We start from the raw sequence: 19,622 nt of genomic DNA on the forward strand, positions 1-19,622 counted from the left end.
TTTTCATTCATTTTATGTGAAGGAGGTTGCAGTGGAAAGAAGTTCACTAAATTATTATTGATTTACCTATTACTTTTAATAAGCTTAGAAAATCAGATCCTGATAGAATTTTGACAGGAAGAAACTATTTGCCAATAAATAAATCCTAGTATGAAGTTAATTTATTCTTTAGTTGCTGAGACGAAATTCTAATATCTTTAAGTTTCCTTCTAAATACAGTAGTTCTTTGTGATATTAGATATGTAGTTAATATAGTTCCACTGTGTAATGTATCTTCTAAGAAAAAAGGATAGAACTTTCTATGTAAGTTGCAGCTCTTTGAAGATATACTACTACTTTCAGATTTGATTATGAACATTTATTTATTCTGATTTCATTATTCTTTCTTGACCGGGTAATCTTTTGTCTTTCTTTCTTTCTTATATCAAAGCAATGGTAGCATTAGGGTCGACATGTATAAAGGCATCACAGAATGCGGAAAGTAGCTGATCTTTTACGCAGCCTTCTCCACTTAACCCCAAACAGACTCTCCTGACTAGAATTTTAACAAGAGTAGTCTTCTTAACTCTGATCAAAAGAGAATGTAGAATCTAGTCACAAAGAGCTGCCTCCACTGTATGTCCTTGAGTGTGGCCAAGTGTTCTTAACTCCCCTCACCATGCACACATGATCACAACTGTTTCCCCCAGGAAGCAATAAGAGAAATAGATCTCCACGCACATAAAAGTAAGTTAACAAGATAAATATTGTCCAAATTTTTAAAAGTGTGAAATAATTTATTTTGAAGCAAAGGTCTGTAGCTACTCTTAGAAACCGTATAATAGTGTCAAATGATTCCAAAATTATTTTTATCTTTTTATAAAGATTTATTTGAGACAGAGTGCACATATGCATGGAGGGGGAGGGGTACAGAGAGAGGGAGTGAGAGAATCTCAAGCAGACTCCAGGTTGAGCATGGAGCCTGACATGGGGCTCAGTGTTACGACCCTGAAATCATGGCCTACGCCCAAACCAAGAGTTGTATGCTTAACCCACTGTGCCACCCACGTGCCCCCTTTTAAAATAATTTAAACTAAATAAAGACTAAAGGAAAACACCATTATCTTTAAAACAGTGGTCAATAAACTAATTTTTCCAGTGGGAGTGGTAGGGCAATATCTTGGAATTCTATCACACTGAACTGAATAAAAACCATCAAAAACAAGGCTATTCCTACGTTTCACTATCAAAACAATTGATTTGACTTAAGGTGACTCAGAATACTTGATAGTAATTATTTCACACTTCTTAGTCACAACTATTGATAGGAACTGGTTGTTTTTCCCATGTTAAAATAGTGTTCCTGACCTCTTATCAGTACACATAGAATATAGGAGTTATTTTTTAACCACCAATGATAGCTTTGACCTCATTTTAGAACACCTCACTTCATTTATCCTTAATAAGGGCCTAGATGAATGACTACAATTCAAGGCAAAATCTTGGCTGGAAACTGAAGAGCCAAAATAGCAAAGATGTTTCGTTCTCATACCAAACATATCTGGCAGATAGGAGCTCTCTGGAGCACTGTGTTGAAAAAAAATTGTAAGTCCAAGTTCAACTCCGTAGGAAAATGTTACAGTAGAATCTTGAATGAGAGCAAGAAGCAGGGAGTAAACTCTGAATACATGCTGGTTACGCTGGATTTCATTAATATTTATTCAGCACCTACTATGTGTAGGACTCTGACATCACTGCAGGAGATATAGAGATACGGCAGTTACCACCTTTGATCTCAAGAAAGGCAGCCGGGTGAGGGAGGAAGAAGAGGTAAAACAAACCAAATGCGCTGAATGATAAAAGTAACCTGAGGAATACAGACAAAGTTCTAATCAGGAGTTTAGGGGAGAGAATTGTAGTTCAAAGGATTATTTTAAGATTCATGGAGGAATTCCACAAATGTTGTCCCATTAAGAATAAATCTTATACCATTTCCTGGGCATTCAAAAGGCCTGCAAGTTTACCAAATTAATCCAGGTATTAAAATAAAATAAAAATTTGGCAAATAATTATAGTTCAGTGTAATGGAAAATTGCCCAAACTTCCATTTATTTAACTATTCTATGATAGTCTAGATTTGATTTTTCATTTTTTGTTTTTGATTCCTCAACCATGTTTTCTTCCTCCTCCCTCTAAACTGCTAGACTTCCATCAGATGACAAAGGGTTAAGGATTCAATTGATATTTTGAATCTGTCAAGAACCACTCACTTGGACTCTTGAGCCTCTTGGTCCTATTTCGAGAGTAGCCTGCCCCATATAAGCCATAATACAGTTTGTAAATTGTCCAACTTAGCTGTTCAGCTGCCGTAGTCTAAAGTTTAAAAATATGTAAGTGGGTCAGTTCTAAAATTAATTCAGCCTAAGTTTGCCTGAAAACACTAAGAATATTACCCATCCCGAGGGCCAAAATATCACCCCCAAGCAGACAGAAACAATCCCTAGAGAACAAGTGCCTGGGATGATGTCTCTGTGACATGCTCACTTTCCTGCCATGCCTGCAGCCCTTGATGGTAACCCGGGGTGCTCTGACCCTGCTAGTCAGACAGGGGAGGTGTTGGCTTTAGCTGATATGCAAGTGCAAGCAGGTTGATCAAACGAAGCAGTTAAATGTCAACAATCATAATTGACATTTATGGAACACGTATAATTTACTAGACATGCATTTAATCTTCTAATAATTAACAAAGAGAGGTACTATTATGCCTATTTTACAGATTTAGAAACTGGGTCTGGATAAGAGGTATAGCTGGAACTTGAACACAAGTCTCAAAAGTCTGCCTTTATTCACCACATTATACTACATTGTGCACGTATCACTTTCCTTTGCATCTACTACTCATCATTTATTAAGCACTGACTATTTGTCAGTCATCTTGCTAGGGATTAGGGATATAATGACAAGGTATCTGTTTTCGGATAACTGATACCGTGATAGAGACACCAGGGACTGAATTATGCCCCCTACAAATTTATATGTTGAAGCCCTAATGCTCAATGTGACTGTGTTTGGAGATAGAGTCTTTAAGGAGGCAATTAAGATTAGTTGAGGTCACAAGAGTGGTCCTAATCCAGTAATATTGGTGTCCTTATAAGAAGAGCAAAGGGCACTCAGAATGCACATGCAGAGAGAAAAGATCCTATGAAAATACAGTGAGAAACAGCCATCTAAAAACCAAAAAGAGGGGTCTCGGTAGACACCGACCCTGCTGACACCTTGATCTTGGACTTCCAGCCTCCATAACTGTGCAAAAATAAATTTCTATTATTTAAGCCACCCAGTCTATAGTATCCTTTTAGGGCAGTTCTAGCAGACTAATTCAGAGACAGGTACATATATCATTGTCTATAAAAGAATTGAAAAGAACTAATAGTGCACAAATATATGGGAGGAATAAATTTTTACTTTAATAAAGATATGAAGATGGGTCACAAAATTTAATTCCTATAGAATATACAGTTTCTTTATTTTTGTCTATAGCTGATCTGGTTTTCAAGAGGCCCCATCTGTGGTTTATTGGGAGAAGCATTCAGTAATTGTCCAATCCATTTTAATACTTAGGCCAAAATGGCAATTGAAATAATGTGTTTGGGTAATATTCAGCAAGCCTGGGAAACGTTTTAGTCTCTCAGATTTCTTACTCTCTGTACCACCTCCCAGGTTCTTCTCCAACATGATGTCTGTGTATAGAGCAGGGGTGGCAGGGGTGGGGCATTCCTTTGGTATGGTTGCCTGACTTCCCCAGCTCCTAGTGGTGCTCCTTAATTTCCTAGTTTCTGGATACTCTATGGTCCCCCCATGCTGAAATCTGAGCAAGAAACTGGTGAATCATTCTTTTGACTTCTCCAATGTGCAGATTGCTCCCCTAGCAGGTTCAGCCTCACTTTTGCTCATATTGCTGCTATAAACACTAAACTGAGTATCCCATTCAGTACCAGCCTAGGTGGTCCACTCATAGAAATACATCACACTGCCAAGTGTTGGCAAGTTGCCAATCAGATTCTTAGCTACCCAGGGGGCCTATAATACACAGGAAAGGGTAAGAGTGAATTGGAAAAATAAAATTTCAGGCAATGCCTTCAAAATTACTCTATTATGGCTGAGCCCCAGGCAGGATGGTACAAGAAAAAGTATGAGAGGCCCTCTACCCAGAGTCTCAATCAGGCAGTCTTGCTCGACATAGTGATATCTTTACTCATAGAAGGGATATATCTGTTCATCATATTCTCCCATTCTCTCTTTTCTTGTTACATTTCCTTAGGATTAGAAAGGGACTTTTTTTCTGCGTCCTCTTCCTATCTAGAAAATGTATGTAAAAATCTATGGACTAGGTCCCTAAGACTGTGCTAACAATAGACATAATGGAATTTGGAAAGTCCAATTCTCAATCACTGAAATCAAGGCTAGTGCCTTGATGTACGTCTACTCTTGAATACTAATTATTACTTCTGTCTTTTTCTTTTCATTCCTTTTGGAAGAAATCTTAACCTACATCGAAGCAGAAAGATCTCTTCAATGGACTAGAACTCACAAAGGCAAAAAGGATAAGCCACATTAATAATATTCAACATATAGATCCCATTACACATTTGCCTAGTAGCTAAAGGTGAATGATTGATTCTGACTTAAAAATTATGCTTCCCAGAAGAGATAACATTTGAGCTGAATCTAAAAGGAAAAAAGGAATATTCGTTAAAATATTCTTAGGGGTGGCTCAGTTTAAAAATGCATAGCCAGTGGTTCTTTTCTAAAGTGGGTACGTTTTTGTAACACCAGAGAATACAGAACAACGGCAACAAGATAACTTGAGAATCATGAATCATACTCAATAAATATGGAAAAAAAAACCTCTTCCACTAGTTCACACTTAAAATAAAGCTCCTGTTACACGCTAAGAATTGTACCAGGTGTTACCAAAAATGAAAAGATGAACTCCCTTCAGGCAAGCAACACACAAACATATTATTGAAAAAAAGATGTATAAGGGCAAATACATCTTAGAAGAAGAGTTATAACCACTAAGTAGTGTAAAAATAATTTTCCAAATGATGGAAGTCAAACATTTCATAGTAAAATCAGGACTAATCCTTATACTAGTGTCCCACCTATCCGGCTGTGTAAAGGGTCCCATTGGCAGCATTCCATAAGAAGAAAGTTGCTGAAGATTATGACCAAATATATGTACAGGAAAGTTAGTTGAAAGATTATAGGTAGAAAAGGATATTTTGGCACAATGCTTATTATTGAAATTACGCTTTCAGTGATCACTGAGACTTAATTGAATGTTCAATAGATATTTTGAAGTTTCTAAGAAAGAAGTTACATACTAATTATTCCTTAATTTCATAGCATTTTAGGAGAATTTTACAAAATACTATTCTGAAAATTTAATATATAATCATTCTCCACTCATAAAGAGTCTCCTTTCTCTTAACCCCTGGTCTAATTTTTATTTGAAAGTCACCTTATTGAATACAAAATAATGCGATATAAATGGAAATGAGGCAGATAGTAAAACTACCTTACTTAGTAAGCATGTCATGACTAAATACATAAATTGTATTTGATTAACTGGTAAATAAAGTATTAAAATTATCATCTGTAGATATTTTTAAATTGACATTTTATAAATTCTAACATTACTGCAAATGGTGGACATAAGATTGAGTTTCAGAAACACATAATGTTTTACTTCCCTTCTGTTCTATTGACCCTGTGATTTTAGGGCAAAATTAGTTATCATATACATAGTCCAACAGTAAATAAAAGTAGAACTTCCTCAGGACACCTGGGTGGCTCAGTGGTTGAGAGTCCACCTTTGGCTCAGGTCATGACCTCAAGGTTGGGATCAAGTCTCGCATCAGGCTTCCCACAGGGAGCCTGCTTCTCCCCCTGCCTATCTATGTCTTTGCCTCTCTCACTGTGTCTCTCGGGAATAAATAAATAAAATCTAAAAAAAAAAAAAATTTAGATTTTTCCTCTTAAAACGTACTGAATTTGTATCCAGCAAAGTCTTGAATATATTAATGAAGGTAGAGTCCAGAAATGTATACATTAGACATACAATGGTGGCTTCAAAATTCTACATATGTGGGGGCTTAGGGCAGAAATCTAGTTAAGCCAGGGCTCTTGTGTTGAAGCTACATTTACAAAGCAAATACACTGCTCTCTATTTTATTGACTATCCAGAGCAAATACACTGCTCTGTATTTTATGGACTATAAAATAGTTAATAAAATATCAATTTTATAAAATATCAATATTTTATAAAACGTTATTTGGCCTTCATATAAATGTAAGAAAGTATGGACCTTTCACATGAAAAATGATCTTTTTTTTTTTATTTAAGATAGAATTTAAAATATGGTTAAGAATTAACACTTTTCTCTCCCCAAGCCATTCAGTGGCTCTGCCACTGTAGACACGTGAAATCGTATTTGGATAACTCCTGTATCTTTCTAATGCTAACGCTCTTCTAGACTCAAAAGTTGTATATTTACCTTCAATCTCAAAGGCATATTAAGCTTTCTGTGTCCAAATCTATGTTATGTTTATAACTTACTACGCTTTCCTCAAACATTTTTCTCTCCCAGATTTTCTATTTTAGTCGATGGCACCAGCAGCCAGCTAACCATCAGACTGGGTTCATTCTTAATTATTTTCATGGCCTCATCTTCAATTATTAATTCCTTCCATATCCCATATGGAGGCATCAGCGTTCTTTCAATGATTCAGGCCAGAAATGTACAGCAGGCTCATGTCCAATACCCCATCTATCTAGCTAGAGAGAAAATGATAGTAGCAATGTAGATAGTACTTCCTCACCCCTGGTGCAATCAATTACCAGGGCCAGTAGATATTACCATCTGAAAAGTGTCTTGAACTTCGGCTTTCAGGTGGGAGAGAGGTAAATCAAGCTGAGCCATATGTGAATTCAAATACTTGGAAGATTCAACTATTCAAGTTCACACAGCTTGAATATTTAATTTCATAGCAGAATAGCATTTGGAAGACAGAATAGCATTCAGAAGGGGAATGCTATCCATGTGACCAAAGTGGAAATACAGCTGGATAAAAAGGTCCTGGGAGTGAATCACAAGGCCAAAGCTCAGTCCCTAAAATTAGGTATAACACTTGAATGAATCAAGAATAGACAACAACGTGAGACCCTGTGCTGTGAGCCTAGGATCCTAAAATTTCCCCCGAGTAGGGACAAGATTAGTTAAAGGATCTGAAGCAGAACTAAACAAGTATATATGCGTATATACGTATATATGTATATATTCACATTCACAGATACATACGTAAAACAAATTCACAATATACAACAATATACAAAATTGCAGAAGCAACCAATTTTTCCTCTTCTTCAATGCATAATCTCTGAAGTTCAAATTTCTAGGTTCCAATTTGATCTCGACTACATGATGTTGGAAGAGTAACACTTGTACTGTGAATTTCATTTGTAAAATAAAGATTATAATACCATCTACCCCATGAGATTGTTGAGAGGTTTAAATAACTTCAGGGGAGTAAATATTTTTATTATTTTTTATTAGTATTAATTTTTATTATTACTATTTTTACACATCAAATCTTCATGCAGTATAATCTTTACCTAGAACTAATTTCCTTCAGGACATTCCTTCTACTTTTCTCTCATCACTGTAGAGATAACACCCTAATCTGCATTTCAAATCCAAAGAAATCACCCATGCCTCACTTATCTTTACTATTTATTTGAATGTTTCCACTTGAATGGACTGTCACATAGTTTATAACTCTGAAACTTAATACGTCATCTTCTTTTAGTTGCTGTACAGCCATAACCTCAGCAATACCTGGGAGTGTTGGCTAAAGACTCCAAAGAGATATCCTCCCCCTTTTAAAAAAAAAATATTTTCTTTATTTATTCATGAGAGAGAGAGAGAGAAAGGTAGAGACACAAGCAGAAGGAGAAGGAGGCCCCATGCAGAAAGCCCGATGTGGGACTCGATCCCGGGACTCCAGGACCATGCCCCTGACCAAAGGCAGGCGCTCAACTGCTGAGCCACCATGGATCCCAGATATCCTCCCCCTTATGGTAAGTTAACCCTAGACTTCTCAACTAGATTGTAAACTCCTTAAGAACTTAGGACAATTCTTATTTTTATTCTTGTGAGGCTGGACACACTATGAGACATGAAATTTGCATGTTTGAGTGGGAGAAGAGAGGATGCTTCTCTCACTTTCTCAACTGAGAGCTTTGCCACAGAATGCCCTTTGCATCCTTGAACAAGTCCGCCTACCTAGACTTCGCCTGGGAAGACAAATTACCATGGAATCCCTAAGGGCATTCTCCCTTGGTAAAGCAGGCAAACAAACCCACTATCTAGAGAAAAATATTTGAGAGTTTTAGAAAAAACTTTTAGAGGTTTTTTTTTTTCTAAAACTCTCAAATATTTAGAAAAGTTTTTTTTCTAAAACCCTCAAATATTTAGAAAAGTTTTACCTACTTTCCTCTGAGGGGTTTGTACCCAGGTAGGTATCAGATTCTGGCACTGACCCTAACTCGACATTCCTGAGGTCAGCCAGCATGCTGGAAATGCCGACAAAGCTGAGAACAGAGTTCTAAACTTCCAGAAGAAAATGAGATTTCCTTCCCTGTAAGTCACTGAGTCCAAGATCTGGAGCAGCTTGGAGGATACTGTGCTGGAAAGAAACGTTACTTGGCCAGAGGAGGGCCAGGCCTGAGCGCAGCACCATGTGGCAACAGGAAGCAGTTCTGGGGTCCTGACCTGGTCCTCCACCCCACACACATACGAGCATATGCATCCAGTGCCCAGCGTGGGTACATGGGGAGGAGGGCTAGGACCGGCTGTAGAGAGAATGGAAGTATGAGTCGGTATTTAGGAAACTATTTACCATAAACCAGGTGATAGATGAAGACCTCATCTAAGGAGAAGGTGACAGGGCTAATCACGAAGCTGGCAGGTAGAGACTGATTCTGCTGGAAGAGTAAGGGATCTGGAAACCAAGGATGCTGGAGAAACAATAGTAGAGTCACAAGAGTTGATGGAGGAATCAACCTCCCGAGATAGAGAAATGAAGAGTCAATGGTGATAGAGGGAGATGAAGATGTGGGCTGAGAAGAAACGAGATTTCTAGAAGATTGCCAGTAGGGAACGATACTTTGAGTAAAGCATGGAAGGGCTGGGTGATAAGTGAGTGGGAAGACAGACGGCACAGGGACTGATGTCTGCGTGCTCATTCGAAGAGGCAAGACTGACATTAAACAAAACAATTGAGGAAGCAATGTCAGTGTTTTATCTTTCCTTCTGGAATGTTTCCTTCCTTTTATCCCCATGAGCTTGTCCAGTGCCTTTGGCTATTTCTTCTGTTTGAAGGATCTTCTGCCCAGGTATCTGATGGCTCATTCCCCAGCTTCCTCCTGAGCACATATCAACATTTAACACGCTACACATCCTTTTCACTTCTCACTGTATATTGTCTGTGTTTCCCATTAGAATTTAAGGTCCTTGAGGACAGGGATTTTTGTCTGTTTATTAACTCTCTAGCCCCAGTACCAAGAACAGTGCCTGTTGCATTATTATATGGGTTCCATAAATGTTTGTTGAATGAATAATCAATTTTTAGATGGGGCTTGTGTTGTCACAATGGCTGGCCTCCTTCACTAAGGGATCTGCATGTTCACAAGCCACCACCAGGGAATTGCTGCCAGTAACTATTGTCTTAAATGATTCTTGAGTCACCTTCCTAGTCTGTTGAAAATTATGTCCCATTTTCCATCTTCTTGGAGTTTTTCCAGAGAATTGGGAATTATTTTTGAGAAAATTATCTAAGTGAATGTAAATGGTTAAAATTAATGTATGGTGCAATGCATATACTCTTTGCCATTGCAGAGGTCCTCAGCGACTCCTCTCAAAGAGCCAGTAATGTGAAAATTTCAGGAAATGTGACAGCCCTTTGGGAGAAAATTTGAGGGCACAGGAGTATTAAGGATCCCATGTAGAAAGCTGACTTTGCCTTCTATGTGTATGTCTTCCAATGTAATTACCCTGGCTTCAAGTGTCATAAAAGTGAAACTTAGTAAATTCCATAGCTATTGACTAAAATGGGTAGCTCATTTAAGAAATACCTTTTTAGCACAGATATGGGCTTTTTAGCCAAGACGTTTTTACTTGACTACAATTTAAACCAAATTCCTTTTGTTTAGTCCACAAGGAAGAGTGAACAGCTAGTTCTTGTTATTTATCTTTCTCACAGTAATATTGTGAAGGTTTAATAAAGGACAGTACAATACTTTTGCAGGTATAAACTGCAAGAGAAATCATGATCGCTTTATTCTTAAGTGGTTCCATGTCACCTTGCTATTTCACGCTTGTCATTCACTAATTAAATGTCAGTTCCCAACAGCTACATGGGGAAAAGTGTTATTTGACATAATCTAAAATAGAATCTAAGTACACCCAATTGTGCTTAGATACAGATACTGTTTGTCCTCCCATTCCTCACCTTCAGCCAGACTCTCTGTTCTCCTTCATCGTTCTTTCCTTCCCTCCACTGCACACACACCTGCTATTTCCCACCCCATTTCTCACCATCCCATAGAATAAGTGAATGCTCACCACCTTCCATCTGTTAGTATTTAATATCAACCAATTCCATATCCACTGTCCTACTATTGTACTCTGTGACCTACAGATTTCATGCTGCTTCTCTGTCCTGGTTTTTATTTATTTTCATATCAGAGACTGGGTAACTGAGGATGGCTTGGCTAGAATTAAGACCCAATGTTAAATAAACTCACTGTGACTAAAGTGTATGGTGAGGAGAATATGAGAGCTGAAGATCGGCAGGAAGAGGCATCCTCAGTCTGATTTGCCTACTCCCCCACCACGGAAACAAATATGTGACTTGCCAATGGGAAGACAGGTTTTTACAGATAAGACTATTCTTAGAATTGGTAACTTGGGGCATTAACCAGCTTCTGTAGTCCTTTGTTTTATCTCAAATAGCATTAAAACCATGAGCAGTATTGTGAGAAAATGTAGCTGTCTCTTGAGAAAGATTCCATCAAATAAAAGAAGAAAATATATCATAGATGACATTTGTTTGATACCCTCCACAACATCACTGTAAGGCAGGAAACTAAGTTAAAGAGAATTCAAATGGCCTGCCCGGCCTCACAAAGAGAGTGGTACCCAGAATTTAAATCCAAGTCTTTGGAATCCGTACCCAGTGATCTTTCTCTTTTGTTATATTATATCCAAGCCTATACATTTTCTGACCTGTATGCCAGTAAAAGAAAGAAGAAAGAAAAGAAAGAAAGAAAAAGAAAGAAAGAAAGAAAGAAAGAAAGAAAGAAAGAAAGAAGAAAAAAAAGAAAGAAAAAGAAAGAGAGCAGAAATTGTATTGAAGTTCATTCCTTCCCTGTTTGAATGAATATTTGCCTGGTATTTTATTAGGGTAAAAAATGTACCATTCAGGTCATCTGTGTTTCAGGTAAATTCCCATTGCGATAAAAACCATCACAAAGAGGAATTTTGACTAAGCTTTTTCCTTAATACATCAGACAACCATGTTGGTCTGATCATGTTCAATTTTGCACAATGTTTAAATGCTTCCTCCAGCGCAACTCTTCTCAGTTGCCCCAGAGAACAAGTATCACACTGCACACTGTACGTACTGGATAGAGGAACAGACCCAGCCATGAACTGCAAGTACATTCCTTATGTCCCTTGCGTTCTAAAAATCAAGTGTCAATTTATTATTGTGTTTCAAGAATTCCTCTTCAAACACTTCAAGGAAATTCATCTAAATTCCCAAGTTTTAACAAAAACGCAATCCCACAAAGAATCCTAAGAACTCTGATTAATGAAAAGCGGAGAACTAGTTGTGCTGTGTCTTCTCCCATACTGTTTTCAAAATATGTGTTGCATTCCAGTGGACTTCAAAGGGCCTGTATGCCAGTTCTATTTATCCTCCGAATTCTGCACAATATGCCCTCAAAGGGAAAAGAGTTTTATTTTAACTATTTGTATATTCCAAAGCATTTGTTTTACATACAAAGCAACCACATGTATTTTAAAAGGTTGAATTCTAAAAATAGTAGTAAATATATCTGAGGATTCTAATTCTTCAAGACATCTTACTAGTTTTCCTTACAGAGGTTGTTTTATGCTTGATTACAGATTTTTTTTTTTTTTGGCTTCCAATAGAGAGTTTTTAGGGTATTGTATATGCCCAATATCCGCTGCCCCTTCCTAACAGCATCGCTATTACTTTCGGAAAATTACATCTTCCTCCTCTTCTGTAATCTTGGTGGTCCATGAAATTCCTGGGCCTGCCTCCCACTAGGAAGCCTCAGGGGAGGATACTTTCTTACATTGCCTCCATACAATGAGAAGGAAGGTATATGACCTAAATTTGGCCGAAATAAGAAGCTGTAATCTTGGACAAGTGAAGGAAAAAAAATAAAGAAAGAAAGAACAATTAAAATTCCATTCCTCCCAGAGTGGTCTCAACTAGTCTGTTCTTTTCTGTAATCGAGGTAAAATCTTACAAGGGTCACATAAAGTTAACCATTAGCCATTTTTTAAAGTGTACAACCCATTGCTATTTAGTACATTCACAATGTTGTACAACTGTCCCCTCTATCTTGTTCCAAGACATATTCATCGCATTTAAGGTGTTTGACATATCCATACCCATTTAGGCAGTTACTGCCCACTCTCTCTTCGCCCCAGCCCCTGGCAACCACTGGTCTGCTTTTTTGCCTCAATGGATTTACATATGGTGGGTATGTCACATGTATGGAATCACGCAATCTGTGGCCTTTTGTGTATGACTTCTTTCAGTTGGCAAAATATGTTCAGGCTCCATCCCTGATGTAGCCTTGATCAGTGCTGACCAGCCTGTTCTTGCCCCCAACCCTCTCCTAGCTTTCTGTTTCTATTCCTCTGTTCCTGCTGGGTTTTTGGCATCTGACTTGCCCAGTCCTCAGTCATCCCAGATATGTGGGTCATGCCCTTCTTCCCAGTCTTTCACATTTCCTTTTTCCCAGTGGTGAGGTAGTCATTGGTTTGCATTTTGTTTTCTGTTTGTTTGTTTGTTTGGTTGGTTTGGTTTGGTTTGGTTTGGTTTTGGTTTGGTTTTGAGAGAGAGAGAGAAGGAGAGGAGCAGAGGGAGAGGGGGAGAGAGAATCTTAAGCAGACTCCATGCCCAGTGCTAAGCCCTGTGCTGGGACTGGTCTTACAACCCTGAGATCATGACCTGAGCCAAAACCAAAAGTCAGATGCTTAACTGAATGAGCCACGCAGGCACTTGCATATGTTTGCATTTCCTACAATGGATGATGAATTGGCACACTTTCCACCGGGCACATGAATTATTAGTTTCTAACTGGATACAAAAGTTCAAAGATTTCTTTCCATTTTCTACTCTCTTCTTGTGCCAAATAAATATATGAATATGGTAGAGATCCATTTACCTTCTTTCTCTTTTATTACCACTTTTAGGGAGTACTTGTCTTCATGCCAAAGGCATTATGAGCATAAGAAGAAATAGAACTGAGTGTCTTGGTGATTCATTCCCTCCCTTTTAAAAAAAAATGTTTATTTAAATTCAATTTAATTAACATATACTCTATTATTAGTTTCAGAGGTAGAATTCAGTGATTCATCAGTTGTATATAACCCCCAGTGCTCATTACATTACATGCCCTCCTTAATGCCCATCACCCAGTTCCCCCCCGCCCCCAACAATCCTCAGTTTGTTCCCTATAGTCAGTCTCTTATGGCTTGCCCCCCTCTCTATTTTCATCTTATTTTATTTTTCCTTCCCTTCCCCTATGTTCATCTGTCCCTCCCTTTTGATAACTTAGCAAGGAATTCGTTCAGTGAGTAGGTTGATATTGGAGGCTAAGATCCAGAGGCTCCTCCTTTTCCTAGTGAGGCCAATTCCTCTAGCAGGGAATTTACACTTGAACACTTCTATCCCCAAGGCCCCTTTAGCTGGGTCCATGCAGCCAAGCTAGGCCCAATCTAAAACCTACCTCTATTGGGATTGCGAAAATTTGGAGGATGATAGGCACTCTCCTTTTTTTGCTCGAAAGTTTTTCTTTTTTTAAAAAAATATTTTTATAGCTATACCATGTGGTATGTGTAACCATACCCCTTTTGCATAACAAAGCCAATCCAAAAAAATATGACGAGAGGCACAAATATAAATAAGACCAAACAAGTCTGGTAGAAAAAAACGCCATGGGCAGAAACTAATATAAGATAAACGATGATGCTTGAGTCATAAATCCTATAATATCCACAATCAAGGAACATCCAGATTTTGCTTCAACGCTTCCTTTGAGAAAAGAATTAGGGCATGAATAGCGTAGGGGAGGCCTGCACTGACACGAAGCGCAACCAACCAGTGCTTCAATAGCTGGTTTGCCAAGAAGCTCCTTGAGGGGGATGGCTCTGGAAACCCCTGCACCTGACCTCTTCAAATGCTATCAGCAGTGTATTCAGAAAGCAATAAAGGAAAAGGAGATTCCCATTGAAGGACTGGAATTCATGGCCCATGGCAAAGAAAAGCCTGAAAGCTCTTCTTGAACTTGACAGTCGCCTTGAAAATGGACTCCTCCAATCAGGAAATTGAGGACACTGGATTTCATCAATTAAGGCTGTGAAAATAGCCATCGATTTGATGAGGAGTTTAGGAGGGAATTTTCTTTCCTCCTTGATTTCCTCTCACTTGTAAAAGATGATGAACCATCACTCTTTGCTTTGAGACGACTTCTCACTTGTGCTATGGCACCTTGCGGGAACCTCACCTGCTAAAACTGAATGATTTCTTGGGATTATGGTTCCAATACTTGGTCTAGGATCAGCTTTAAATATCCTTTGTGTGTAAATACTGATAATCTTGTCAGGATGATCAGGGTTGCCTGGCCTTTTGAGTTTGCTTCAAAGGGCATTAGGTAGATTGTACTAGGGTTATTATTATTCATGGAAGCAACTGGTTAGGATCTCTCTTCTCTCAGGGAGCTAAGGCTCTGAAAAGGGATTCCAGCACAACGGTTTTAATCAATGCTTGGGGTACGGTTTTATTTTTATATAACAATTTTTAAGATTGCTGGTGGACTGGGTTAGCCAAGAGGAAGACAGCCTTAAGGGTGCCTTGCCTTAAAAGGTGTCAGATTTCTGAGTAAGGTGTGAAAGCTTGAAGAATGTTGCAGCACACACCATTTCAGAGCTCATAGTATAGTTTAGGAATTAAGATCTTTGGAGTAACAATGGAATAAGATCCTAAATTGCAGAGATTTGCTGTTCCCAGCTTTCAGCCCAAGTCAATTAGGTCTACCTATATTATCATAAAACTGCCAAAACGCTGCATCTGGTTAAATGGGACAAGAGTCTGTTTTATTTGCCTTGTGTACCCTCCCTCCCCTGCAATGTCTGTAATCATGAAGACGGAATAAATTGTAACATTTAGTTTCAAAAAAAAAAAAAGAATTTACTCTTTCTTGAGGCTGATACTGAAGATGATACAACCTATTCCCCATCATGTATCTGCGTGTCTGTGTTCTTCCCTTTAGAGCTTCAGAGAGTAAGCTTATCCATCTTCCAGTTGACCATCCTTCAAATATCTGAAGATAGTTTTCATATCAACATCCACTCTCAACATTCTTAATAACTCCAGTTGTCTTACAGCTACAAAGCACCGTGGATACAGGAAGGAAAGATCTCTTTCCAGTGAGGACCTGAGCAATATTAATTGAATGAACGGCATTTGCCTTCAAGTTGAAAAACATTTCTATAAATGAAGGCAAAAGGAGGGTTATTCCAGGTGGAGTGAGCTGAGAAAGCAAAGTTTATATTTGTAAAAGTGAAGATTAAACATGTCACCAGTTCAGCAGAGGGATTTGCAGAAGAACAGTGAGACAGTGTAGATTAAGAGCACAAACTCAAGTTTGTAGTACAGATCATTAGAAACCGTGAAACAGTTTTAAAGAGAAGAGTGACATGATACAAGATATGCTTTGGGAACAGTATTTGGGTGTAGAATGGAACCTAGAGAGAGGAGAATAATTAAGAGGTTATTATGGAACTCTAAATGGGATGTAACAAATGCCTGAAATAGAAAAATGGTGGGAGGTATGATAAGAATAGGTGAAACTGCAAGATATGGTGCAGAAATAGAATCACCATTCATAGCACTATCATATCTGTCTCTTTTCTTTATGTTCATATTAAGAAATCACTGTATAAGAGCTGTAGCTTATAGACGTCTACAAGCGCAGGGTGGTGAAGCAGGAAGCAGCTGTAGAGTCACACGGGCTGTATTTCTCATTTCAGAACTGTTGCTATGCACAAATTATTTTACTTGGGAGTCTCATTTGCCTAGTCTATAACACAAAGTAATAAAGTGTGGCGGTGCCTGGTACAATGACACTAACTGTTCTCTCCTGTCCTTTTTTTCTTTTTTTTTTTTTTTTTCCTGATTTCATTTCTCAAGAAATTTTGCCAAGTTGCGTTGGTGTGCTAGAAAATATATTGGTGATAAAAGCCACGGAACTTGAACACAGGGTACACAGAGCCCCACTGTGTGAGATACACAAGTGGGGTAGACAGTATAGCTCACAATTACTGCTTCTATAAAAAGGACCCTAGGACCCAACCATTGTCACATGACCTGCAGAGACTCTCTCTAGGAATCTTTTCCACCCCATCGACTTTGAGAATGTGAGCATACGTGATATGTGCCATCCCTAAAAAGTTTGAAGAAGCATTGCCTGGTTCGACTATGCTTTTTCCTTTCTGCCATGAAAAAGACATGGCCCAGAAGTAGATTACCCCTGGAACAGAGGGAATTCATGAATCAGAGCCTCAGTTTTTCCTACAGTTACTGCAACCAACATGTGATGCATGAGAAATAGACCACTAAAACTTAGGGAATTTTGTTGCTGCGGCATAACCTAGCAGATAATAATAACAATCACAAATATAAAAGTGTGTGATAAAGATGAATAAAGAAGAGGGATAATCAACTCTTATCTGGGAGTAGAGGGGTCGTCAGGGATAGACTGGGGGAGGGAATGATGCTGTAGCAGAATGTGGAATCAGAAGTAGAAATGGGCTGAGCAAAGAAAGGGCTCCCATAAAAATTGGATATTTTGTGTTAAACCAAAGTACTAACAAGTGAAAGAACAAGGGCTACTTGTGAAAAGGAAGAGAGTAAAGTATGGTGGGAAGTTAGAGTTTATGTGGTGGTGACACACACTCAAATCTCGTAAGGCTGACCTTGACCATGCCATGGGTACGTAACCTGCCTCAGCCACTCCCAGAATTTCTGATCTACTTTTTTTCCTATAGCATCTATATTCTTCTAATATGTTGGGTAAGTCACTTACATATTATATTTATCATTTATTATCTCTCTCCTACCACCAGAATGTCATCTTCATGAGGGCAGGGACCCTTCCCTGTTTTGTTCACTGATGTTTCTCAAGTACTAGGAACAGCAACTAGGCGTAGTAGGTGCTTAAAAAGTACTGGTTGAGTGAATGACTTCAAGGTCATTTCAAAGTCTCCAAAGTCATCCTAAGAAGTTTAGAATTTATCCCAATATTGGTCGGGATAAAGTAATTTTGCATCTCAGAAGTATTACTGTAAGCAGAAATGTGGATCAAGGATTAGGAGGAAAGCAACAAACTCTCTCTTACTGCTTCTTATGTGAGATCTGAAATAGCCATACTGTGAAATGTAAAAAAAAAAAAAAAAAAAAAAGACTAAAAACAAACAAACACACGCGAAAAAACAACCAAGAGTCTTTAGGGGCTTATTGAATGTTTCAAAGCACGCTGAGAGAAACCGGAATAGAAGTTGAGTGGAGCTTAGGAAGAACTGGGCAATTTTAGGATAGAATAAAAGAGAAAGCCAGGAAAATATGAGATTTTTAAAAGAAAGGCACAGCATAGAGTGGTGATAAGACTGTGGGGGCAAACAGAGCATATGAGTCACTTCCATGTTTAACTGTGGTCAAAATAGACACTGTTGAGAGAAATGATGGCATTAATTCCTCAAGATTGAAAAATGAAATTAGGGATCCCTGGGTGGCGCAGCGGTTTAGCGCCTGTCTTTGGCCCAGGGCGCGATCCTGGAGACCCGGGATCGAATCCCACATCGGGCTTCCGGTGCATGGAGCCTGCTCCTCCCTCTGCCTGTGTCTCTGCCTCTCTCTCTCTCCCTGTGTGACTATCGTAAAAAAAAAAAAAAAAAAAAGGAAAAATGAAATTAACCTCCTGGACCTCTCATCTCTCTCTTTCTCTCTCTTTCTCTCTCCAAGCTCCCACCCCCTCTCTGTCTCTCACTCTGTTTCTCTCCCTCTCTCTGTCCATCTGTCTCTCTTTCTCCTGCTCCTCACATTCGTGTCCTGAAATGTTAGAACTCCAAAACCAAATACCACTTCAGTATATAAGGTTTGCAGTAGTTGTTTCTCGATTTCTCCAAGAAATTTTTGATACATACCACAATACTGCCGGTCACTTTGTAGATAATGTCTTTGGCACTAAGCTGGTTGTACCTACAAGAAATGGGAATAACATCAATTATTCCTTTATGTTTAATCAACACTTATTATAGACTTTCACAGAATTTTTTTTCTTGTGACTTTTTTTTTTAACTAAGTAAAACAAATGTGGATTTTTCTGCATGTTTATGTAGTGAAGAATACAGAAATGGAAACCATGGTTTTCATTTGTTCTACATGTCTGTGAAAGATATGATCCTTTTGCTATGTTATCCATCTACAATCCTTTTGTAATTAATAATGAGATTTTAATGGAGGATTCTTTTTTTTTTAGATTTTATTTATTTATTCATGAGAGACACACAGAGAGAGGCAAGACATAGGCAGAGGGAGAACCAGGCTCCCTGCGGGGACCCCGATGCGAGACTTGATCCCAGGACTTTGGGATCACGACTTGAGCCAAAGGCAGACCCTCAGCCACTGAGCCACACAAGCAGCCCAGTGGAGAATTCTGAAGTGTTCTTTCCAAGATAAAAAAAAATGTGAAAGACTAACATTATAAACTGTTTATCTTCAGGGGTCCCTGAGTGGCTCAATCAGTTAAACATCAGACGTGATTTGGGTGCAGGTCATGATCTCGGGGTCCTGGGGTTGAGCCCCACATTGGGCTCCACATTGGGCTCTGCACTCAGCAGGGAGTCTTTCTCCCTCTACCCTCCCCCTGTTTGTTCTCTCTCTCTCTCTGTCTTTCAAATACATGAATAAAATCTTTTTTAAAAAATTAAAAACCTAAAAAAAATTAAAAACCTGTGTATCTTCATTCTTACTGTATTATAATTTTTTAGTTCTGGTTAGTGTTTTTTTTTTTTTTTAACATTAGCAGTTCTAACTATTTAGTACATTGACCTAACACTGTTATAAAGAGAGGATGACCTACTGCTCAAGCAGATCACTAGTATTCAAAATTGACTTCTACAATATTTTAGATTCAGTCTATTGACTGAGAAATTTATTTTATACTGTTAGAAAAACCAGTATAATCAGATAATTTG

General features: G+C 38.4%; 1 long non-coding RNA gene and 1 pseudogene across 3 annotated transcripts in view; both read left to right on the forward strand.

Moving 5' to 3' along the window:
• The first annotated feature begins 601 nt into the window (after positions 1 to 601).
• LOC111098839 overlaps positions 602 to 19,622 on the forward strand; it is a 60,952-nt gene continuing 41,931 nt past the window's right edge. For all 3 annotated transcript variants that reach the window (XR_005369237.1, XR_005369238.1, XR_005369239.1), the window contains exon 1: positions 602 to 726. This is a non-coding gene — a long non-coding RNA (uncharacterized LOC111098839). The remainder of the gene's footprint in view (positions 727 to 19,622) is intronic.
• LOC119874533 lies at positions 14,422 to 14,651 on the forward strand (annotated as a pseudogene).

Source organism: Canis lupus, chromosome 14 (genome assembly GCF_011100685.1).
Source record: "Canis lupus familiaris isolate Mischka breed German Shepherd chromosome 14, alternate assembly UU_Cfam_GSD_1.0, whole genome shotgun sequence".
Taxonomy (NCBI): domain Eukaryota; kingdom Metazoa; phylum Chordata; class Mammalia; order Carnivora; family Canidae; genus Canis; species Canis lupus.